The sequence below is a fragment of the Patiria miniata genome, unplaced genomic scaffold, assembly GCF_015706575.1.
Source record: "Patiria miniata isolate m_02_andy unplaced genomic scaffold, ASM1570657v1 HiC_scaffold_1, whole genome shotgun sequence".
Classification (NCBI taxonomy): Eukaryota; Metazoa; Echinodermata; class Asteroidea; order Valvatida; family Asterinidae; genus Patiria; species Patiria miniata.
In genome coordinates, this window is record NW_024037047.1 from 4,897,750 (window position 1) to 4,923,595 (window position 25,846).

The 25,846-nt window shown below is 40.1% G+C and overlaps 1 protein-coding gene across 1 annotated transcript in view; it reads right to left on the reverse strand.

Annotated features, from left to right (window-relative positions):
• LOC119743440 overlaps nt 1-8,055 on the reverse strand; it is a 33,751-nt gene extending 25,696 nt beyond the window's left edge. The window contains exon 1 of the mRNA XM_038219879.1: nt 7,953-8,055. The gene's annotated coding sequence lies outside the window, so the exon portion shown is untranslated. The remainder of the gene's footprint in view (nt 1-7,952) is intronic.
• Between the last annotated feature and the right edge of the window lie 17,791 nt (nt 8,056-25,846).

Here is a 25,846-nt window from a genome sequence, read left to right on the forward strand (position 1 = left end):
TCTCTTTGTCTGCCTCTCTGTCTTTCCGTCTTTGTCATACATCTCGTCTTCGTCTTGTCCTTTCAATGTCCTCTTTCGTTCCTCCAAATTGATTACTTAACCATGGGAGCATCCGTCCATAACCGGATTAATACCAAATCCCCGGACGACGCCGGATCATTCCGGAGCTGACGTATATCCGTAATAGCTTGAAAAGTAAAACCGTGCCACGCACCGTGGAAGACCCGGTCGAATTATTCATTCACTTTCATGACACGGAGGGGAAACTGTCCATCAATATCCAGGAAGAGAGGAAGAAAATTTGATTTTTAAATTTCATTTCATCGCCAGGAATCACTCCGTAGAGCCTGCATGCTCCTTCGGCAAGCGGGGATTAGAAATTCGGGCTCGACCGGAATGTGTTGAATTTAGATTTTGTTTTAATGTGTTGTTCCGGATGATTTTTCTATGAAACGTGTGTCTTTGCGGGAAGCAGGTACGTTTGAGGTCGAAAGCCGTCCCAATTTGTGATAGAAACCCCAATCCTATAGTCTGTCAAAGAAATCTAAGGTCCTATAGTTTGGTTGAGACTCAAAGAAACCTGAGGATATGTGAGGTTTTGTTTGTTTTGTTTTTTAGTGATAGACGAAAGAATGGACGGCAATCACGGAAGATTTCAGTAAAAGTACACAGAGCTGCAAATTGAATTGACAACTCCGTAGACTGTTCAAAATAACGCCAACCCTATTCCTCCAATCCAATGTAGAACACTTACCCTATTTTAAACACCGTCCAAACATCATTTGCTATACTGTAAAAACTATTCAGAGTTCGAACACATTTCTAAACATTTAAACCGCACTTAACTCTTTACACGTGTTTGAATCTATACGACGTGTGCAGATTTGCGGATGTCCGTGACATGTTTATAGACACAGTAGGAAAGTCTGTTAGTATTTCAAGTGTTGTAAAAGTAAATAGAATATCGACTTATCGGTACATGTCGAAAGACAAGTTAACTGTATACTGTATACTCTTTGTTTGTGTGTGTTTATGTCACTAAATATCCCAACCTCTTGCCTCCAAACGATAGACTTTACTTTATACAATGTAGGGCCTATGCCTAATGTCACCAACGGGTACTAAAAAAAGTGATTAAACCCTGAGCACCATTTTTACTGTGTAACTGCATGTAGGCCTACACCATGCTGTACTCCTCTGACAAGTCTAATTTATGTGTCTTACACTAATTTATTATTTATTGATAAGAATACACAGGGTATGCTCAAACAGTTCAAAACTGGTTTCCATTGGGGCCCTGCAAACAAATTAAAATGACTACAAACATAAATACAATACGTTACAATGCAATACAGTTCAATACAATACAATGCAATGCAATGTAATGCAATGCAATGCAATGCACATTGGATTAATGCATAATTGTGAAGCAACTATTATAAATACATTGTATTGTAAAACTAACTACATGCACAGTCTGAAACAACATCGCTAACAGGCTTTAATATAAGGCTAATTCAGTAAACACAAATAATTTGGATCTATCTTGTGACATCAATACAATATATTGCTATAATTATATTCACTGATTACGGGAGGGGCGGAAAACCTGCGGAAAAAAATCCTTTTGGGAGAAAACGCGGGGAAATTTCCATCCGGTTCGTTATTATGGCCCTTACTCTAACCCTTACCTTGTTAAAATTAGTCATAATTATACAAGTGCTGACAGACACTTGGTGATGCACACCGTAGCAATCACAAAGAACAGGTAAACATAAACCCCTATTTGATATTTTTTCCCACTCCAATGTTTATATGCGGCTTGAATCATCTTTTCAATTATTCATGGAGTCTTCACTTTCGTCCTTTGACAGTTTACTTCATTTCAGATTGAATGTTTACCGCCGGAGAATTGGGGCAGTTTCGAGTCAGTAGTCGATTTAAAGGCTAAAATTTAAAAAGGGAATGATCGGGATTTGTATTTTTTCTTTCAATGTTTTTCTCCCAACTTTATAAATATTCTTGCAAGACACAGATAGCAAGATTCATTTTAGCAAACAAAATGAAGTTATATGTTTGTCATTTGAGCAAAGCATCTTCCAAACAGCATTTCAGTTTTTACTTTTTTTTAACGATGTATATGAAGTTTGGTTGATGTCTTGGTTCAAAGATTGCAGCATAAATTAACTCTTAAAAGCATTAATTGTATGTATAACCTGAATGTAAATTAAAATATGTGATTTTATTTCAGAATGTAAAATTACGTATGAATAAATTTCAGAATGTAGATTTAACTGCAAATGCCTTGTGTGTTCTATGGCGATGGCGTTTCAGGTTAAGACACGCTACCCGCACAAATATGTAAATTGTACAACCTGTACACAGCGCTGCTAAAAGGGCACGTTGTATCATTGGTGATTAGCCAAAAACGAACTTACAAATTTTATGAGTGAAACTTGCTTAAAGAAAAAAAATATGACCAGTACCAAATACCTTGTGAAATAGTCCACCTGAAATGGTATCCTAATTGGAAAGAAAGAGTCTCTGAAGCTGATTTTTAAAAAAACTGAGCCCGCGGACAGGATCTTTGTTGACGATATTCACTAAATATACTGTAAAAACTAACCATCCACCGGGGCCTCGACCTCACGCAGCCTACAACATAACCGGCTGATTAAACTCATGTCCTGAAGTGCTGATCGGGGATTGTACACAAGAGGGTGTAATTCAAAATACGAAACAGCAACTTTAGAATCGGAAGTGTGCAACAGAACCCAATTACGAGACCAAAAGGGCATGAGCTTTCTCTGTTTCATCGAAATGCATAATATCAAAGTTAACTAGAGGTTCGCGTTTGTGTTACAAACGCAGTGTGGTCGGGCATGCAATTTGTTCATTAAACACTGCCGAGTTGAGTTATGAATATGTTTATGTAAGAACAAAGGATCACAAAATGTAATCCTTTCCAATACAATCAATTATTGTTTAAAAAAATGCATCTTTAACGGTGTGATAAATTTGAGTAAACATTCCATGTACATATACAAGTTATTTCTGGCTTTACGACGTCATTATTCAAAAACGGGAAATGAATACTGATGTAATTCGGATTGGATAAATGTTTGTTGTGAAGTTTAATAACGTATGAAAATATGGAAAATATAACTGAATGTATTCATAACACCTAACTTCCGGTTTGATGACGTCACAGTATTTGGAAGCAAAGGGTGAACATTGTGGATATCGTTATTTGGGCTACGAAGATATACGACATGAATCAAATGATGCAATTACATTTAAAATGTTATCGTTTTCAAATTCTCATAGATGTAACTTTATAAAACACTGCCGAGTTAAATTATGAATATTTTGATGTAAGAACTAGGATCACGAAATTAAATCATTTCCATCACAATACATTATTTTGTTTAACAATGCATCTTTAACGGTGTGATAAATTTCCATAAACATTTCATGTACACATACGAGTTATCTCTAGCTTGATGACGTCATTATTAAAAAACGGGAAGTGAATACTGATTTAGTTCGGAGTGGATAAATGTTTATTGTGACGTTAAATAACGTATGGAAATATGGAAAATATAATTGCATGCATTTATTACATCTAACTTCCGGTTTTATGATGTCACCAGTATTTGGAAGCAAAAGTTACATTGTTATGGATATCGTTATTTTGGCTACAAAGATATACGACATGGATCAAATGATAGAATTCAATTAAAAATAATATCGTTTTCAAATTCTCATAGCCGTAACTCCCGGTTTCGGGCAAATTTAAGACGAGCTGTAGAATGGTAATGACGCATCGGGGAAATGCCAAAGCGAGATTAATGCCCGTAATGCGAGATTCGAGCCATCTCGAAATTGTCACTGTCCCGTCAAATAAGGGAGAAAAAAGACCGTTTTTTTATACCTACTCGAGCACCGCTGCTGAGATAGAGTTTCCGGCCGCCAAAACAGAAACACAAGATGATGGCAAATCGAAATTATGGTGATATTTTCGGCACGTAGAGGAAAGTCTGAATAGCAGGTTAATAGTGGGTCTGTTTTGTTTTAATGGCTTCTGCGTGTGCCGGTGAGGCGAATGCCATTCCTATTAAGATCGCCGCTTCGGAATATCCAAGTACGTAATGTTCTCACACTGTTCTGTCCACCAGAGTCTGTTATTTGAGGGATTAAAGCGATTCTTGGTCAGCTTTTGCTGTTGATACATTAAGTAAATACGATGATGCTGTCTGTCAGTATCGCAAAGAGAGATTTGGAGAAAAAACTTTCCGGGAAAGTACTCTAAATGATTCTTTCCAGTACTCTACAAAATAAAGATACATGTCTTATTATGATTTTTTTTAAAATAAAAACCCCGTCAATCTGTCTACATTCCGAGCAGTGTGTTTCGTTTAATTTTTTTTACCGGGATATGACGCCACGCGTCTTGGTCGGGATGATGACGTCACTAAATATGCGCAGCGAGGCTTCCGTTTTAATCTGCAATTATAAGACTCGCATTAAAGAAAATTCGGGGGAAAAAATATTGCAGTAAGATTTCACACATCAGTAACATTTCATCACACTTTATCTCGGTGTGACGTGTACACATAATATTCGTGACGTGTATGTGCACACATAATTATTCGATCTCGAGAGTGCTTCCGACTTGTGAGATTACCTCCCTTCGGAAAAGTCCATGTGGTTGAAACGTAAAGAAATGCGGATTCATCGCAGGTCGACAATTACAAACAGTCGATTCCGTTCATCTTCGTGGTGATTTATGGCCGCGGGAAATCTGTGTTCCATTTACGTGGATTTTAGACCCGATTATGTTTTTTTAAGGCCTGCAGTGACGGGCCTTGTATATTTCCTGAATGATCGTCGCGTTCATATTAATAGAGTAGCATTTCGTTGGTCGTAGTGTAACGTTACCTGAACCAGGCCACTTCAAATTGATCTACAGAATGTAGTAATTTCTCAGTTTATTGCCAGGATGTTATAGGCCCACATGAAAACATTTTATTGTACTTGTGGCCACCTGTGTACCCACAAGATCGTGGACAATTATCTCTAGATCAGGTAAGTAAAGTCCTGGACGAGAGAGGGTCCAACTTGTAGGAGGGGCACTTAGGGAGAGGGGCTAATTTTATGGAGGAGGCATTAAATTGGTGCCGTCATAGTTACAAATAACTGAGAAAGTTCAGGAAGTAAAACATAATTAAACAAGACAAGGTGAGCCTATTACTGGAGCACGCAAATTATATTTCATCGACTACGATTAGTTATTTCTGTGAGATAGTTCACTATGTGCCCGATTTTACCATTGCTGTGTTATCCAATACAATGGCACTGCCCAGCTCTTTACACCAGTTTACAACCAGGCTAGTCACATGTGATAGTCGGTGTATGATTTAGGCAGTCAGTCAGTGAGTCAGTCAGGAACAAAGATGACCTTTGCCCTCTGGTATAGCAGCTAAAGTAAACGCTGGCTATGCACCTATCAATTGTTTCCCCATTCCTCCCCAGGGCTTCCCCGCCCAAGACGTGGGGATTGTCACTTTTGAAGTGACAAAATCCTCACCCCTCGGGCAAAATTTAAGTGACAATCCCCGACCATGCCTTGACATACATACGTGGGGCGCACTATGTGATTGCCTTTCCATGCAGTACGCCAATGTTAACAATGCTATTTGAGTGACCAAAATCCCCACTTTGGGGCATGAAAAACGTGACCAAACCCCGACATCGGACATGGGGCAGCGCGTTGGGGAGGAGGAAGGGGTGGGGGAAACATTTCATAGGCGCATTACGATCAGAGGGTAAATGGACAGTGAACTGTAACATAAAAAATACCAAAAGACAAAAAGGGCCGATTAGAAACTAGGCCCAGGTAAACTTCCATGAAATCAGGAATGGTGACTGAATGATAAATGCCTCAACCGCGCACATAGATAGGCACTTGAAGCAAGCCAAACTTTGTAAGCAATATGTCATGTGCCAAGTCTAAATCATGCCCAATCATGTCCCCACTTCATACTTTAACCCTCCCCCTCACTGCCTACCCCTGTCTTAAATCACGGAAGAAGGAGTAGCAGAGACAACTGTCCAGACAACTATCTGTGAATCAGCGGTACACGAGTCCCCAGCTATCCAGCTATTCCCCTTATCACAGTGCTCGGACCGTGTGTACTCGGCAATTATTTGCCGGGCACGAATCCTGATGACAAACGAGCTTCCGTTCGGACGTCTCAGTTAGTTTATTACCTCCGACCTGCTGTCGCGACTTCTCCGTACTTCACATGAAGACAAGAGGAGAATATTACAAAATCTTGACTCGAGATCTGCTTAATGAAATATAGGTTTTCGGATTCTGAGTTATGATTGTATATTTTGCATCGTGGAGGAACACATATGTGGAATGCTTGCAGTATTGAAGATTTCTCTTCTGATTGATTAGGTAGTGTTTCTAGGAAGAGCCGTACGGTAACACTTGACATTTCGACCATTATGCTCTGATCGTCTTCAGAATTATGATGGCATATGGTTTGCTGTCCACGACTAAGACAAAACTTCCAAGCTCAACCGCTTGGGCAGTAGCGTGTATTTGGGTTCCTGGGTAACTGGCCCACCCCTGAGATATGATACCCTGGAAATGCTCTTATAACCCCGCCCCCTCCTTTTCTAACTGTAAAGTTCAGTCAGGAAAATAAGCGAACTTTTAAACATTCCCTAAATCGAGAACAACGTATTTCGGGTCTACCTTTTACATTGGGGCCGTCGCTGAGGGCACTTTTATTGATTAAATGTCATGAATAACGGTTCTTGTAAGACTCCTCGCACACATATTGACTAAAATTACAATTTCCTTGTATACGCCTACTGATATAACTCAATAGTCTCTCTTTCCGATGGTTCTCTAAACCACGTCAGATAATGCCTTTTTGATAGTCTATTAATGGTATTTTGCAATATGTTAGCAATGAGATGAGAGAATGTAATTAACACACAGAAAATGTTAGATTTAATCCAGAATATACGGGCTATTTGGGCTAATCATTTCAGGGTCCAAAGAGGACATCTTGTGGGGTCAAAATGACACTCTTGCCAAGGTTTCCCGGTCAAAATGACACGGAAAAGGATCAAAGAAAATATCATTGTGATCAAGAAAAGTGTCATTTTTTTGTCCCTGCAAAACATTTGGCCAAGTAGAACCCAATTTTAACAAAATAATTCAGTCAAATTGTACAATCCACAGAAAGTATGTCAATTAAACCGGAGTTATCCCTAAATGATCGTGATGAACGTTTCCCGATCAAATTGCAGCATTACTAATGTTAAGTTATTGACAAAGTAATACGCAACAGTATGGCTTTGGTAAGTTTCCTTATTTTCAGAGAGTTCAGTAGCTGCTATGTATTTATTTTGGTCTCTGCTTATCGCCCAAAGCTAACACTGCTTTGACTTAGTCAGTGGAGCACAAGTATAAGTACTTTGGGGTCTGAGGTCCGAATCCAACTCAGAATAAATACACAGTGAGCAGAATTTTTTTTTTAAAGATCACCCGGTTAACAGTATGTTTCCCTGCGACGTTTATTGAATGAAATTGAACTCGGTAAATTGAACACAACTGTGTCAGCAAGCCATGCAAAGAGCGGAATTGAGTTCTGATAATTTATCGTAATCCACTACCCTTTTTGAAACCCCTTTAAATTGAAAAAAAATCAGATAGTGTGCTTATATAAAAGCAGTAAAGCTATACAAACACGGAAACAGGTGATTCTCTGCTCTTTGGAATAGTCAACTCGCACGTAATTTTGATTTGTGGCAGTGCAAATTGTGAGGAACGCTGGGTTTGCAATCAAAAAGATGCAGCTGGTTAAATAGAAGAGTGGTGAGGAGAAACGTGACATTTTCCAATTGCAGAAGAAAAAGCACAAGCATACCTTTCAGAAGATATCCCGTCAGCTGTTTTCCGGCTGTGAGCGACAGAAGGTGAGGTTCCGTACTTTCCTCGCGTTTTACTGCACTTGAAATGAAAGTTTTCCCACACGAAGCGGGAATTTTATACCCCGCCGCCCACCATTTGGGCCACTTTGTCCACGTATCGTCTGCTGAGATTCCAGCAAATTGATTGGTTCCCCGGGAGAGCAGACGCGCGCGGCAATATCATGGGTGCGGTGCAGTCAGGAGCCGCGACACTTGGGCTTCTGGCGCTCCGTCAAGAGACGGCCGTTCTGATTGGCTTCGGGAGGATATCCGGCGTCGAGTGAACGATAACCATCGCGAACCCCGTATACGTACGTGCGTGCGATCACGATAGTGGCGTATTAATAACAGTCCACAATTAATAACGCACTATCTCGACATAGGGATGAAGAATTAGCGCAGTGACGACCGGGGTTAAACAAGAGCCGCTGGGGGGGGGGGGGGGGTCAGAATAGGGCAAGAAAATTGCCACCATCTTTAAAATTAATTAAACTCAGACATCAACCAAACCAAACTTAAACCCAAATTCGTCTACCCTAAACCTGGAGGTAAAAACAAAAGTGTCCATACCGATTTGGCTAGGTTTATTTAAACTCAACGGAACAAAATCGGCAGACAGAAACACGACCCTGCATGCTGTGTGTTTTTTTTGCTATTGTTTTGGGAAAAGGTTAGGCCTAATTGGCGTCGCCACGCAGTCAGCATGCGTCTCCCGGGTTTGTAAATGCGTCAGTTGGAGAACCAAAGATTCTCATGTGAGGTATCTCTGCACCAGTCTCAGTTACGCTTTCTGAACCCGGAAAAGTCCCGAAACATTGTCCTACTGGAGAGGTATAACTGTGTCTGAAATTGATCACCTCGTGCGTGACGGATAGTGTTTTATGTTTGTTATTCTCATAACTCCTGCCCACGCAACAGAGTAATAGTTAAAAACGCGCTGCCCGAGCCAATCAACAAATTCCACTTGTCTTCTCTTGACGAATTTTCAACTTGTGTGTTTTACTTTAACATTGTTTCTTATTTCGGGCGTCTGAAACCTCTGTAAAAAAAGAAGAAGAAAACAAGAACAAACATATCTTGGTTGCTTTTATACGCAGAAACATATTTGCCCTGCGAGTAGACTGGTTTCCGGTCCCCACGTACTCGATAATAGTTTGGGGGTCGAAACCAGTCCACCGGTACAATAAGAGAGGTGAATCATTGTTGGGCTGCAATAATGCGAAATTTGTGAAGTTATTATTCCGTTACTAACCGCGGGCGGATTTTTCTTCCACAGTTTAATTCAAAGCTGATTTGTTGGTATTGCTAAATATCAGTAAGTAACATCATAACAAATAACATCATTGCATTTGCCAGTCATCGTTTAGTAATATTATTTATGCAAAGAGCCTTTCAGCACTGTCTTAGACTTGATTGTAATTAGGCGTGCAGATTTGCTAATGATGTTAATACCAAAGCAGATTGAAAAGAGAACCCCGAGTCCTTTATATACTTCGTAAATGAATTGTACAATCCAGAAATGTGGAATGAGTTTCCCCCACAAGTTAATAAGAGCTGGCATTTTCAGATGATATAATGAGCTACCTGAACGGGCTGTACCATTTTAATATGTGACCATCTACGTTGTTATCACAACCTAATTAGTAAGATTTGTTCTGACGACAGTTGGATTACGGGGTAAGTTTTGCGAAGAATGTCTAAAATTTGCCATTATTTTTAAGTCTCCCGTGCCCTTTGCATTATTCATTTCATAACAAAGAACTATTCCACCGTTCTTTGTTTTCTTCTTTATCCAGCATGGACATTGTATGACAAACAATTGTGTGGGTGAATAATTAAGCATCTCTTGATTTTGTCTGAGTATTGAATCGGACATGGACAATTGGAACCGAATAAAATTTCTGGAAAAAAACCTGTAAAGTGCGAGGGGGCGCCACTGGCTTCATTAATGACTTGTCCGTTCCCTTTTCAGGATTCGACTTGAATTGTAGCCTTTTCCGGAAATAAAAACATTTTTTTTTCCTTTCAATTTACATTCCAAGTTTTCCATGTAGTCTGTTATTATTTTTTTTTTCATTATCAGCAGCACAAAACTAGCTTTAATTAGGGTCATCCGCAGTCAGCTTCCCAGAAAATGCTAATGACAGGTATTTCGCTATTTTTGTTTTGTTTTGGAACGAGAGAAAGTGTTTCGGACCAAGATGGAAAATTGCAACTGAAATATAAATAGACAATTTTCTGAAGGGTACTCAAAACATGTGATACGTATACATTCCTTCTGTTGTGCTAATGAGGCTTCGAAATATGCAAACATTTGGTATTGTCATTAGAGCACATTCATACATCGTGCATCAATTTCGCCCCAACTCGTCACTGCGTATTGAAAATCTATTTGTAGGCCCTGTGTTTCTCTAACTCGTGTTTTTTTGCTAGGAATATCGTGTGGCAGATTCGCGGAGGAAAACAATTGTATCCATTTCGAATGTTTGGTGAAAATGGGATCACGAAACACCGCGGTGCATTACTGATGTGCCAAATATAAAAACGTCTGTTAATCTTGCAGATGATACGACAATGATCGCCTGCGATCGCATGTACTGCTCATTATTGTAAGTTGAGGACTTATCCACGTTTGTAGTCTAATCCACGTTTGCAGTATTCAAGAAATCTGAATCGCAGTCCATTTACTGCCTGGATTTGTGAATTGAAATTTGTCCACGTTTGTAGTCTAATCCACGTTTGCAGTTTTCAAGAAATCTGTATCGCAGTGTATTAACTGCCTATATTTGTGAATTGAAATTTCTAAATAAAAAACACCACCAACAATTATAAAAACCTTAATTAAATAAATTTCATTCGCAAAAAAAATTCCCGAAAATAGATAAGACAAAATGCCAAAGTAGTGCTAAAGGGTTCTGGACAATACAATGATGAAGAAACAGCTAAAAGTGACATTGTAAATAGAGCAAAAGAGAAAAAAAGCGAGTACATATCAAAAGCGAACGAACATTTACGAGAAAAACAAAAGAATCCTTTCCGATTGCAAGTCGTTGTTGATATCCGTTGTTTGTAACTTTATAACCTTAGACCCTTTCCTCTCAATTGTTAAAAAAGCCGACGAGCAGGATCAATATTTAACAGCTGACCATCGATTGCATTTTTTAGCAACAAATCGTTTTGTATCTCCGTTTAGTAAATAGTAAGTAAGTTAGTAAGTTGGTTAGTTAGTAACAAATTTTGACGTTTTCTATTGCCCCAACATATTTTGTCAGATTTCGACCAAACTTTGTCAAAGAATCAGTAGCCCAGCCCCATTCATGTCACATGAACAAACACGGGTCAAAGGTCATCATGGATTCACTGGAGTAAACAAAAAATCCCTGAATTTCTTTACTCAAACACTACTAAAAGAAATTACATAGCACAATCCCGTGACTCACAACCTCGTCCCCAGGGTGCCGAGCTGTACGCGCCCAGCACTACCTGCTCTTTCGCCTTGGTATTGGATCATTTGCATGTGTAAGATTTTTGACCACGTATGCACGTATTCTGGTGCCTGCCAGTGCGTTACATTTGCGTTTGTTTTTATATGCGGTGTCTGGGGTAAAAACAAAATCAATTCGTCGCAGCGCAAGCATGGCGCGAGTTACGAAAACACGATTTTATTTTAATTAAAATATTACAATCTTAACGAGACAACATGCAGTATCACATTTCATATTAATATTAACAAATTGGAAAGGAAATGAATAATTTCGAGAAGGCGTTGACAACACGTACTACACGGCAAGTACACGATATAAATTAATTTTCAGCAAAGTACGGTATCAATCAGGATACAGGAAGAAAGTTTCCTATCCAGGGCTTACTATTGGAAACGAGGTCGGAGATAAGGTAAGCACTGGGACGAGGTTGCGTGACTCATGCATGAGCACACATTTGTTGAACTGCAGCTTAGGAGATCCGATCGAGCTTGTTTTCCTTGTAATTTTTACTCGACATTTAGACAGCCGCTGTCCAAGAGTTATATAAGGGGTTCGGAGAATCTTCGAACTGTATGCTCTGCAAAAAAGTGCATACAATAGACCCTTATCATGCTTCCATCATTTCAATCATGTTCCCTGTATCCAATATCGATGCTGAATGATAATGATTTTTGTGCAGAAAGGAACCAGACTATTGTTCCTTCCAGCCTCTCTTTGGCTATGTTGATTTGAATGGGAAAAATCAAGATGGCCGTAACATGATAATGGTCTATAAAAAAGACTATAGACGAGTCTCGTACTTGTAAAGCTGATATTAGACCAAATTTAATCTAAGGGGACAAGGTAGTCATCTGGCTCAAATGTGTGAGCAATGGTGAGACTGAAGTGTAATTAACACAGAACAGACATTCAGTGAATCAGGTAGATAGCAACCGCGTCCCCAGGGTGTCGAGCAGTACGCGCCCACCACTGCCTGCTCTCTCACCCTGGTATTGGATCATTTTGCATGTGCAAGATTTTTAAACACGTATGCAAATGAAAAATAGTCTGGTGCCTGCATGTGCGTTACATTAGCGTTTGTTTTTGTATACGGTGTCAGCATCGATTCGGCGTGCCGTGAGTTATGAAAACGCGATTTTGTTTGGAGGTTAAAATGCTACAATCTGGCCCGCCAATATGCAGTATCACATTTCATATGAATATGAGCAAACTGGAAAGGAAAGGGGTATTTTTGAGAACGCGTGGACGTTATAATCACAATGATCGTGAAAACATGTTATGCACGTTGGAAATAACAACACCAACTACACGATACAAATCCATTACTAAAACATTGCAGTATCGAATCAGGATACAGGAAGAAAGTTTCCTATCCAGGGCTTAATATTGGAAACGAGGTTGGAAATAAAGTAAGCACTGGGGACGAGGTTGGATAGATAGGTTCAAAGATGACTGTGTAGGTTTTCCCCTTGGGGCGAGTAAATTCTAATTGTGAGCCACGGTGAGACCTAAGCGAGTCTAATTCCCAAAATAATGCCAGCCAACCATTGAGATAGGTGCAAAGAGGACACTGCGCTGGCCCGCTGGGACCGGCAAATAGAAGGGAAGATATACAGGCACGGTGCTGCCTTTTAGGCGAATATTGAACTCGCTGACTTCTTCCCTATCGGGAGTCAGAAAGCGCGCGATGACGGCACAGGACAGACTCTAGAATGTCCAAAAATCAATGCCGCAGAATCTATACTGTATTACACGGTCAAGCCCATAGGCGCCAATCGGAACACGCGCGCTCAACTTGCCGATTCTCATTACGAATTGTGTGGGATTTTTCTTCTGCTGTTTTCTTCTCTAGAGCATCGTTTTCAATGAAGTATATTTACGCTCAACGACCAAATCCCAGGACAGCAATTGAGGAAGTAGAATGACTGAAGATTATAGTAGGCTACATGTGCATGCAGAAACAGGAACACCTTCAAATAGTGGCTATTTCCAATTTGCATAATGGTGCTGATAATGATTCAACGAAAGAACTTAATTGGTTATCAAGGGAATCCTTAAAATTCCAGAAACGATGGTGCTTATAATGATTTATAAAAATAAAACAATTGGAGCATTAATAAATGTATTGATAACATTATTTTGTATTAATACTCCAATTGGCTTCCTTTTTTTTACATTGAATAACCACAAACAAGACAATGCAAGTCTATTAAAGGTAGATAATATCTAAAAGTTTGCAGCTATCTAAAAAGTAACTGACAAAAATATTGTTAAAAAGAATAATGGGTTTAAAGATAGTAATGGAATACTTGGAAATTTCCATCAGTAGCCGTGAATGAGTACGCGCGAGCGTTGATAAGACGCGCACACGCGAGCGAATACATTATGCAAATGATAATACTTTTAACATTGGTCGCAGAACGCAAAGATTTTTCCAGAATGATTTGCATTTTAATTGAAGATTTTCACACATTTTGGTCGACACGATTGGGTGGATTTTTAGATCTGTCACTGCCATTACGAGTGGATCCCATACGATAGCACTGCCCGACCCACGAATGGCAGTCAGTCAGTATTCCACAGTCACCCGGCCAGTCCGGTACAAAGAGAACACAAGACCGGGCCACTTGAACCAGCAAATAATAGTTGTATGACTTCGTAAGATGTATTAGTAGACCAGATATCAATTAAAATGGTGTATGTGATTGTATAGTTGATGATTGATATCAGTTCACCATACATGGCCTTGGGACTTGTCTTTTTTTTACGAAATGAACATGGGTAGGGACAAGTTGTTGGGAGTAGTAATTTATACGTCCTGTCAGTGTTTCTTAAAATCTGTTGTTAATTTGATCACTGACAAAAAAACCACTTTTTCTGGCATCTATTTATTAGTTTCAGACGAGTGATGAAGAGTTGGCATAAATACGCTACCCGCACAGTGCTTTCTGTGAACCTTTTAGAACAGCGACTATTTCGGTTGGGATTCGAACCCACGACTTTCTGATTACCAGTGTACCGCATCACTCCACTCTTGAGGTTTTGATCATGCCGTCGTGACTCGTTTAGATAATTTATGCGAGCTCGGGCAGAAAGGAAGCCAATCAATAAACGAGGAATGAACTTGATCCATTTGGAGCACGCCCGAAAGCCAAGAGGCCGCATCCCGCCGTAGCCAGTGATCCATCTTGGGCCGGCTTCGAGCGACGATGGCCCCGGCATCGCGCTGCAAACGGACACGGTCCAAATCACAGGCCGATCGATCGCCCCACGATAGACCGATCACAATAATTAGAAGCCATTACTGAGGCGGTGTCGCGCTTGCGTATAATTATGTCGCACGCGTTCTTAAGTTTGCGGCTTGCGCGTAATTTTGTATGTGCATCGCTATTGGTTGAAGGATTATCGAGCGCCCGCGCGTGTTGCATGCCCATGGACGCTGTGCCACCCCCATAAAGTCGTCCAATTGTGGACGGGGAGAAAATTAAAACAAGCAGGATATTGTTCTAACTAAATGAACTCCGGGGGTAGAACCGAACGGGTGACGTCACCGGCTAACTCTACAAGTCCTCAGTGTCTTTCTACATGACGTCATTGATTAGAAGTCTATGGATTCGTGGTATCTTATATCAATTTCATACAATATTAGGCCTACTTAGACTCGTTTGCGAGTCTGACGTGATTCGGAGCTAAAATATTGCGCGTCTCAACCACTTAAAGGGGCACTAGGTCCTGAAATCCCTGAACATTTTATGTTTTGGATTGTTTACTTTATGGGGTCGCAAAAGTGGACCCCGAAATTCGTTCTCGCACGCATAATACAGGAATAACACAAAAACGCCCAGTTTTGAAAAGATAGTTGTGTGGATTTATATATCCTACTTTTAAGTGTTATTTCCAATTAACATCATTTCGTTCAAAGCGCGTTTTGTAGCCCAATTCGGCTGTTCCAGGACCTAGTGTCCCTTTAATGACGACCGTTTCTTCTTGAAAATGACCCAAACTCAATCATAATCCTTGAATGTCAATTAACCAAGATATGTTTTAATTACCTAATATAACTAGCCTTCCAAACTTTGCACCTTATTAATGACAATATCCTTACCGATATTGTGTTGGTAATTAAAAAAAGGCTATCCGGGCTGGAATGACGTGCGATAAACAGAATCATATAATACAGTGTATGAAGCTCATTATCTTTCAATTAGACCAAACGCCTTTTATTTTACCTTTTAGGAACATTCTCCTTGGATCGAGACGTGAGCAAACTCACTTTCCGGTTGACAATGTATTGAAAAAGGAATTCAAATTTATGCGTATTTTGCCATTCGACAACTGTATGCTTTATGACCAACGTTTACATGGATTTATCGTGGGACTAATGCAGTCCATCTAATGATATTTGCGTATCCCACTTTTACAAAGCTTACATTTCATGAAAGAAAAATGGTCTTTACATCGGCCAAGAAGATGTCAAAATGGCCCGACAACGTACGATGAAGATTAAAGGTGACATCAGTTGAACGGGATCGAGTTATACCTGACAGGGACGTACGTGAACATTTCCGTGCAAGAATATTTCATTAGACCCCGAGCCATATCAAGGGAGATCAAATCTACTGCTTGTTCAGCCACAACAACAGCTTATTTGTTTAGCAGGAATTCAGCGAATTAATAATGTCCAAAAACTCGGGCGACGACATATCGATGGGGACTAATGGCCATTTCGGCCTGCGTGCGCGGACGACCAACGAGGCAAGGGGTAGGTTAGGAGCGATTCGGCCGGCCGGGGTAATTACGATGGTATCGCCGGACGATTCTTCCTGTCCGGAGTTTCCGGAGTCAAGATGAGGGCGAGATACGCAGCTCGTTGTTAAGAGTTAGAAATACTCAATCATGTTGGGGTTTCGTGACTTTTGTGCAAGATGAACCTTCTAGTGCGATAGTCTTCTTGGGTAGAACAAGAGCGTTCAAAATGAAGGAAATCAGCGTGGGCGGTGGCACGCCCTCTCTCAATAGTCTGTTTGTATGGAGCACGCTTAGTGCAATGCTCTCCCAGTACTTGATCGTACTTTATTAGTGCATATTGATTTTTGTCCGATTGTCCATAACCTTGCAGTCTATTTTCTCTTAATGGCGCACTAGCTCTGAAATATCATTTGTCTGCCACACGCTTTTACAAAATGAAACAGTATGCTGCGGAAATAACGCAAAACACGTATAATTATTGTGTACGTATGTGTAATTACCGCCGCCAAGGAGGTTATGTTTGTTTGTTGGTTGGTTTGTTCGTTTGACAAGATAACTCAATAAGTTATATACGGATTTGCATTAAAAATTCTTTTGAGGACTGGTCCTTGGTACAGGTACAAATCTATTATATTTTGGAAGTGATCCGGATCTGGGCTGGATCCAGGATTTTGTTTGAGGATTATTCACCATTTATGCGAGTTTCTTTTGGGTGTATTTACAATATGGCGGGAAATTGGTGAGCCTTAGCGGAGGTTTGCGCTCTCTGAGTGCTTTTCTAGTTGTATTCATGTGCATACTCATCTTTGTATAGCGCCCTATAGAGTCCAGTGTTTCCAACACCCCTTCTCAGCACCCCTCGCTTTTCAAATTTTCCCAGCTGTTGTTACCCTGTGCTACTCCCCCTCCATGTTGACACGAAATCGCCTCTCCCAGGAGTTGGATTGGTGCAGTGCTATATTCTTTGCCTAGGTCCAACATTTGTGACAATCAATTTTTTATTTCCATTTTTTGCTGGCAGAGTGTCCGATTTTGAAAAGTTGTGCAACCCGTCTTTCAAAAGTCAATTTTCTGCTAGAAGAATTTTGTTTTGGGTGATTGGTTTGAACCGTAATGTCATTTCATTCCCACGACATAGTCCATCAATATTAGTTGCACTATGTTCTTCCTCTAATATTCCGCATGTGTTCGAGCTATACATATTGGGGTCCAGGTATTAAAAATACAATTAATATAATGGAAGAGTTACACTACATGATTTTATGACGAGCATGATTGTATGCTTTGTATGATTTGTGCTTGGTTGAACTATACTTCATGGCCGAATCATGTTATTGTAATACTTTGAAACAATTTAAAAGTAAGACATTATGTTCATTAAGCCGCGGAGCAAAGTGCATGTAGATGCACGATCGATTAATCCTTAAAAAAGAAAATGTCTGCATTAAAAATACTATTTAAAGTTTCGTTTCAAAAGCTCCTGCTGGGTCATCGTTTCGTTTTTCATCTTCATTGAAGAGTTTTGTTTTCTCATCTTTTAACGTAAAGATTTTATGTTATTTTCAATCGGCACCCCCTTCAAATCATTCCTCAGATATTGTATAGCTTTCAATCAAAAACCTTCTTATGTCATTGATTCATTTTTTTCAGATATACTCACCGGAAAACTCCTACCTACCTGCAAAATATAGCGGCTTTACTAAACACTTCAAATCAATCTTCTAATTGGTGTTGCACTCCAGGCGCAGGTGCAATTTGCGCCATTAAACCATGAAGTGGGCTTAAAAAAACTCACTGCTTAAAAACATTTACAGCCTTGTGGGATTACGTTACATTTCGAAGAGTCTCTCTTGTGTGTATTTTGTTTTCACCTTTTCTAACGCATGTTTATGTGCAGAAAATACTGTTCGAATAATGTTCACAGCATGTGAAACATTGCGCAAGCTCAATCTAAAAGTTAAGGGATAAAAAATCTTTGACCAGTGAAACAAAAATCCAAAAAAACATCTTAAGAAAATTCACTGAAGTTGTAAACATCGTGCATTAAAAGCCCTTGGTAAATTCACTGTTGTCCTAATTCTATTATGGAGATAATACCAATTCGTTCAAAAGCGTTGCTTTGAGTTTCACTTTACGAATGTTTTTCTTTGAATGTTTGGATGTGTCCTTTATTTTGTTACATTTGAATTGTGGATTGATCCCCCCCCCCAAAAAAAAATCAACGGAAATGCGTCATAGGGCTTTGGTTTCGAAAAAAAAAACCGAGCTTGTTCGGAAAATGCGGCGTAAAGTGTGAAAGCAAATGGATAACTAAGAGGGGCATCTAACGTACCATGATCCTGAAAGCCAGGTTTTTTTTTGTCTCGTGAAATCTCCTTGATTCTCGAAAATTAAGTCAACTTTCAGTTCGATTTCTGTAAATTCCAGTCCTTATATTACCGCCCTGCCACCGCCCACTATTTGACAGTACTTGAAATTCACGGTTTGAAAAATAACGCCCCCCCCCCTCCCGGGATGCGAATAATATCAGAGCATCCACTCTGCTTGAAATGACGAGGCGTGACTCCGGTGTTCCCGCCATTTTTTTGGGTGAGCGTGGTTTGATTGTCGTCTGTTCTACGCGCGGAATGCGTGGTTGAGAGAAACTTGAGATGTGCACGTGCGCGTGCACATAATTCCAGCACGGCAATTACCGTGATCGGCTTACGCGGAGAGAGGGGTCTGATTACCGAGCTGAAAATTGGCCTTAAGAGGCCCGAGAAATGCTCGACTCTGCCCCCGGTCTGCGAAGGGACCGAAGGACATAGGAGGTCGACCGCCGAAATTGAAAGGAAGAAAAGGGAATTCTAAAAAGCGCAACAGCTGTTATTGTAAAATCTCAAGAACGAAATTGGCCTGTGTAATATCTTGAAGATCCTGTCCGATACTGGGTTAGCCCTGGCCCTTCACGATCACCAAAGTAATTCTATGAACACTGTATACTTGATTTTGTTTTTCGAGCAATTGCAAGGAAACATTAATTACCCGAGTGGGACTCGAACCAACAACCCCGACCACTTATGTGGCTGGCGGCTGGTTCGAATCTGATATTGCATTGCGTACCACATTAACCAATCTTTTCAAACTTTCTTGCCCTCAATACTGACGAGAAATTATGTCAAAACTCCCCGCCAAAAATCGTAGAATCACATGAGTCGGGAAAGAAAAGTACACAGTGTCCTGCATCGTTGCTGAAGCTGCCCTCAGGTCCACCTTGCGACTACACACAACAGTCGGCGACGACACAGGCAAGTATTGGCGACTGACTTTTTATGATCGTGCTGCGCATGAGCTAGGACCGTCGGGAAAAATTCAGTCGCCGAATTTGTTTGCGGGCTGAAAGTAACTGCGACGAGTTTTTAAGACGAACGACATTAGTTGGCGCTCAACAAAATCAACAGTGGCAAGAGCGGACAACATTTGAACTTGTGCGCCGCGAAAGAATGTGGTCCCGACATGCGCGAATCAATCGCAGTCCACCTGTTACGATGTCGTGCGCGCATCAACATCATTATTATCATCTTATTTGATTGTGGATCGTCGTCGCGTCGTGGGTGACATGAGCATGGTTGCTACATTTCTGTGTCGAGATACCGCTTGTCAGTGGCGTATCCAAGGGGGGGGGGGGGGGGGGGGGGGGGAGGGGGCAGGGGGCACATGGGGCGGAGGCACTCCCCCCCCCCCCCCCCAGCGGATTTTTTTTGACAATTTTGTTTTGTTAGCAATGATTTGAAGTGTTTATAGAGTTCTTTTGACATCAATCCCACCAAAGAAAACCATTACAATGCGCCTTGAAATTGTCTATATAATAATATAGTATACATAATAATGGTAAGTTTTGAAAAGCGCCCCCATTCGGAAGATGGGTACCAGCCCCCCCCCCCCCCCCCCCCCCCCCCCAGTTTTTTGATTTTACGGAGGGCAAGTGTCCGGAGAAAAAAAACATGTCTACATTTCGGAGCGGATGTGCGGTTGCCCCCCCCCCCCCCGACATCAAAAGCTGGATACGCTGTTGCCGCTTGTCGCGATTTCTCAGTGCCTGAGCAAGACTTGCTTGTTGCCGACGGTTCTGACGCGGCACAAGCAATTTGAAGGCCGATGAGCCCGGCTTTTGGACGGAGCACTACAACCGATACGTTTACATACAAACACCCTGAACCAAATACGCACTTGCGAAAGTACGAAGATTGCACAAATGCACATCACAGAAATACAAAGCCCTGGTTTCAGTGAGGACGCGCTATTCAAGGGGTCTATCAGTTTTACAGTCTCGTTCTCAGAGTCTTCGTTCAACCTTGATGGCCAAAGAGACCCTGGGGATTGTAACTTCCTTCCTTTATTCTAATTCGAATCCCGCAATGCCAGGCGAAGGATTTGTGCCGTGTAGTTGGCGATTTCATCTTCAACCTGTATTACGTGTTTTCATTATCGTTTTGCATTAGGTCGAACCCTCCTGACTAACGATTCTCCCTTTTCCATTTTGGTTATTATCATGACACCACAAGGCGAGATGGGTAAGATTATAATGCCGTTGCAACTTTGTTTTCCGATCGAACGCCATGACGAATGGCCTAATTCTGTCACCTATGGACGCATCATTCAAAAACAAACATTGGCTTGCAGTATTGTAATAGCACTCCACTATTCCAAGCCCAATCCTAACATTCAATAGTTTTTGGATATGGGAAACGTGTCAGTGATTTGAAACACCTCACCCAAATCAGATTAATGAACAGACTCAAGTTAAGCACAAAAGAAATCCATTATCTTTTTTTTTCTGTAGGCCTAGGCTGGTTTGAGAACAATCATGTACCCAACTTAACATGTTAAAATCGCCAGCCAGTATTAAACTAAACAAAATTAAGCGTAATATGAAATTAAACAGGAATCAAACACAAGTCAAAGTAAGCTGGCCCCACAGCCGTATTTAATTTCACAAAATAAAAGAGGCTAATATCCAAGCCCATTTCGGTATACAACAACCCTTCACTATGGTACTTAATACATACATACACGTGTTGTGGTGGTTTCGTTAACGGAAGTTCACACGAATCATTGATTTAAAAAAACAATATGCTTCGCTTTACTCTTTTGACACGTAGGTCCTATTAGTGACGGAACCTTTTAACCGGCAATTTTCTCGATTGAAGTCCTGGTTTTCCTGTTTCCCAGGTCCACGCTCTGTGGACCCCCTACTCCCATTCCTTCCCGAAAATCTTCACATTTACTCCATGTCCCATCCTCTTTCACGCAGCACTTCCCTTTGCAGTGAGAAGCTATCGATCTCAATACAGAAAGAGCGGAGAGAATGGGTGCAGGCTCTTGAAAAACGTTTTTAGCGGGAATTTATGAATGGATAACGAAACGCGCCTTGTCGATTTTACTAATTGTTTTGTTAGGCAAAGCGGAGGAGTTGCAATGCAGGCCGAAAAGCCCAAGTAGAAAAATTGGAGCCCAGGATCTATCCAAACACTTGTGACGTGATAGTCTTCGTCCAAGACTGGATTTGTTTATATTAATTTACCTAATGCAGCTGATCACTTGCAGGCACGAACAAGCAACCGCGGTGGTAGAGGGCGCTATCAACAAGATGAATCGAACCCAATCTTGGGAAGATTGGCAGGAAAAACTCCAGCTTTTGACGAGCGCCACAAGACCATACCACAAGAGGGCGTTTTCTGAATTTCTGGCTGGGTCCATCGATTCATCATACAATTTTAAACAACAAAACAATACCTTGCAGCGCAAAAAAAAATTGTTTATTGGCTAACGGATAAGTTGGACGGGAAGAGGGTGGGGTGGGGGCAAAAGGCAAAATGTTCACTAATTAATAAAAACAAAAATGCTTCAGCGGGGTATACATGCAGGTGGGCGACATGCAAATATCATTTTGCTGGATATGGGATTCTGAAAGAGGGCGCTGTTCATTCTACATAGGCAGAAACGTATACAAGATGCAAGGATGGGCATGAGGGATGTAAACGACTGACCCGTTCCAGGCCGGGGCAGATCTAAGCGTATGGAGACTGGGAGGGGGGGGGGTTGATATCTGAGTAAAGGGGTGCCCCTGCTATACGAGGTCAGGGGGCATACCCTCTTCTCCATTATAAGGCAATTTTTGAGTATAAATGTAGGAGTCAATATTATTATAATGGGTCAGTGTTACCAGTATCGAAACATTTTTTTCAGCGACTGAATGGGGGGGGGGGTCACCCACTCCTCTACTGCGTACGCGTGTTAATTGGTTACATTATTGGAAACAAACTGTCTTTAACATTTTTGAATTAATAACGTCCATCTCCTTCAATTCCACATTTTGGTCCATTGGTTCAGTCCCTTTTTGTCCCTTGATCCACCTGTTCCAATACCTTATCTCCGGCCGATTCCCCCTGTAAATTCATTGACATAAAGCCCTCTGCCATCCTCGTTGTTAAATCTTGGACTGTTTCCAGATGATGTCATATTTCTGTCAAAGAACTTGGGAGGGGCGGTGATGCGGACGGGGAGGGTTATACGGAAATATAGCATTCTAGGTAGCTTTGTTCGTGCAAAATAACTGGTTTGTTTTCTAGCAGAATTTTTTTATTTATTTTTAACAAACTTAATCCAACGAAAAAAATTATCTTCTTCTTAAACCGTTTTATTCAGAAATATATCAATGAAACTGTATTTATTTACCAGGGTAAACATCAGTCATAAAGTATGGACATTGACCGTTTTGGTAGGTTTATTTACACATTGAACTGCATTTTGCCCACAACAGTTATAAATGGGGCTTATCTTATATCAGGGGTGTTTCTTCAAAACAAGTTGTATCTTAAAAACACAATTTTTAAATTCAATGCAATTTTGATTAAATTTCGATGAGACACGTCTATTACAAATGTCAAAATCTGCAACTAATTATGGCCACACTGTCTTTTTCAACAAATAAGTTGAAATTATAAAATTGACCATAATTATTGTTTAACAATTTTTTTATCGAACATGTTTTCCGTTTTAGAAATAGCTCCAAGGTAAAATATGTAACGTATAAAGGTACAATTCAACAAAACTTTCTGTGCGACGTTAACCCCTATTTTGATCCGACCTCAAAGAATTTCTCTGTACAAATGTTTCGCCTATTTTGGCTGTTAATACTCTTTCTCATGTACTTTTATCACTCAAATCAGATCTTAGCTGAATATCAATTAAACTGATATAAAACAAAATATTGTGAGCTATATTCGAGGGAATGGGACGTTAAATGTAATCGATTTATTTTGGTACAAATTGATCTACTTTCAATAATTGCACAATTATATTTGTACAATCATGACTGTTTGCGTCGAAGCAAGTGTGAAATACACAACTTTGCTTCAATTGAAGAGATATTGCAAGTTTTTTTTGCCTCAAAATTCCGTCGGTATACAGCAGGCTCCGATTCTCTCAAAAATATGACAAAGATTCAACTTCAGATATTCACTTAGATATGATTAGTATATCCAGAAAACATGACAATCATAAATATTTAAAACAATATTTGGTGTACAAATGAGCGTCTTTCTCTCTCTTTGTGTTCATTCTTAAACCCGATGTTTGTTTCTGTTCTAAACATGCAGATATAAATCCCACATAATTTCCCACATAGCAGCATTTGCGTCTTTATAATTAAACACCTTTACAATACAACAAAGCAAAATATCAGAACGAACACCTGTGAAATTATTTCACTTAAGAATGTTGGCATGTTAACATATTAAATAGGGCACACATTCATGTTACAAAGTATTTTTCTTATAGGTGCTACTTGCACATTAAATACTATACCATTTAGCAAATGATGGCCCTTATAATAAATAGGTTTTATGTAATCTTTGTTTACAACTTTATACAAAACAAATTCTTTATACAAAACACATGAAATCAAAATATCAGAACGAACACCTGTGAAATGATTTCACTTTAGAATGTTGGCATGTTAACATATTAAATAGGGCACACATTTATGTTACAGAGTATTTTTCTTATAGGTGCTACTTGCACATTAAATACAACACCATTTAGCAAATGATGGCTCTTATAACGAATAGTTTTTATGTAATCTTTGTTTACAACTTTATACAAAACACATTCTTTATGCACATCTCAAGCATGAACAGAGGGAAGGTCTCCTTGAAAGCGCTACTTGTTATACATGTTTATTTCCACTGTCTGTTAAAAAGTTAAGGCTTTCGACACTTCCATATACTACAAACAATGGTTGTCAGTGTAGCATCGTTTTACCTAGAGTTCTCAATTCCCAAGTTGGGCGATTCTTCAGAAATTGAACCTCAATTAATTTTTTTGGGGAAAAAAATGTTATGTGATGAAATAGAAATGATCATTGTTCACTACGGTGTTGCTAGTAAATAATGATGCAAATTTCTTAAGCCGTTCCATAAGTTGGTCTCTCCGTGCATAAATTACCATAATTGTAATTACAAAATGTCACACGCGTGAACGATCAAAATATCACACACATGATCACAAAACAATTTCCATTTAGCAAAACTAAAGCAAAGGGTGTACATTGTTTCTGCATTCTGTAAATCATAAAAGACTAGTCATATTCCAAAATAAGTATGGGTGTATGTGTCCTCAGAACTTTGGACAAAAGTGTGAATATCCGGTATGGGCAGGATAACCTTGTTACGTCTGATTTCACACACGTGACCAAACTTTGATGACCACTCCTAATATTTTGGAAAGATTTGTGAAAGTAGAAACTATACTATAGGGAGTAAAAAGAACTAACCTGATGAATCAGTGAAAGAAGTACATGTATGTCAAATGTAGTTAACAAGGGGTAAAGCTTCAAAATCAGATGAGATCAATTTTATGTCACACACTGGCCAAAGAATGGCCGAATCCTAGTTAAAATTTCGGACACCCGCAATCTCGGTGGTTGTTTTTTTTCACAGTATAGTATACCACAGTGACTGCCACAGCTAATAGCAATCTCCTTTATTTTTACATTTAGAAACAATTTTTTCATTAGAATCGCTACAACAGACCCCTTGCATGGTGAGCCCTCACTGATGACAGTTTTGTTTTCTCACTTAAAATAATTGACAGTAACATACGTCTGCTCATGCGGAACATATACCTGATATAAGAGGGGTCTATCCGATGTTCCCCAATACCGATGTTCCCTACTACCGATGTTCCCTGAAACCCTTAGGATTAGGGTTATGGGTTAGGGTTAGGGCTAGGGTTAGGATTAGGGTTATAGGGTAGGGATTTCGGGGCACATCGGTATTGGGGAACATCGGTATTGGGGAACATAGGTATGCGCCCGATATAAGATATGCCGTCAACTGCAAGGTGTGTGTAATCGGCTTGCGGATTGTGTGACCCAGATATTTTTTCCTCTTAAGTTTCATTTCAATGTGTTCCCCTTCACTGATGCAATTTTATTGGTTACTACACACTTTCCGCTGTCTGAGATGTGCGAGTAACATCAAGAACAAAATTTATTCAGAAACATGTTCAGTATGTTGAATACTTTGTTATCCCGCGTTATTTTAGATAAACTTTTAAATGAATGAGGTATTTTT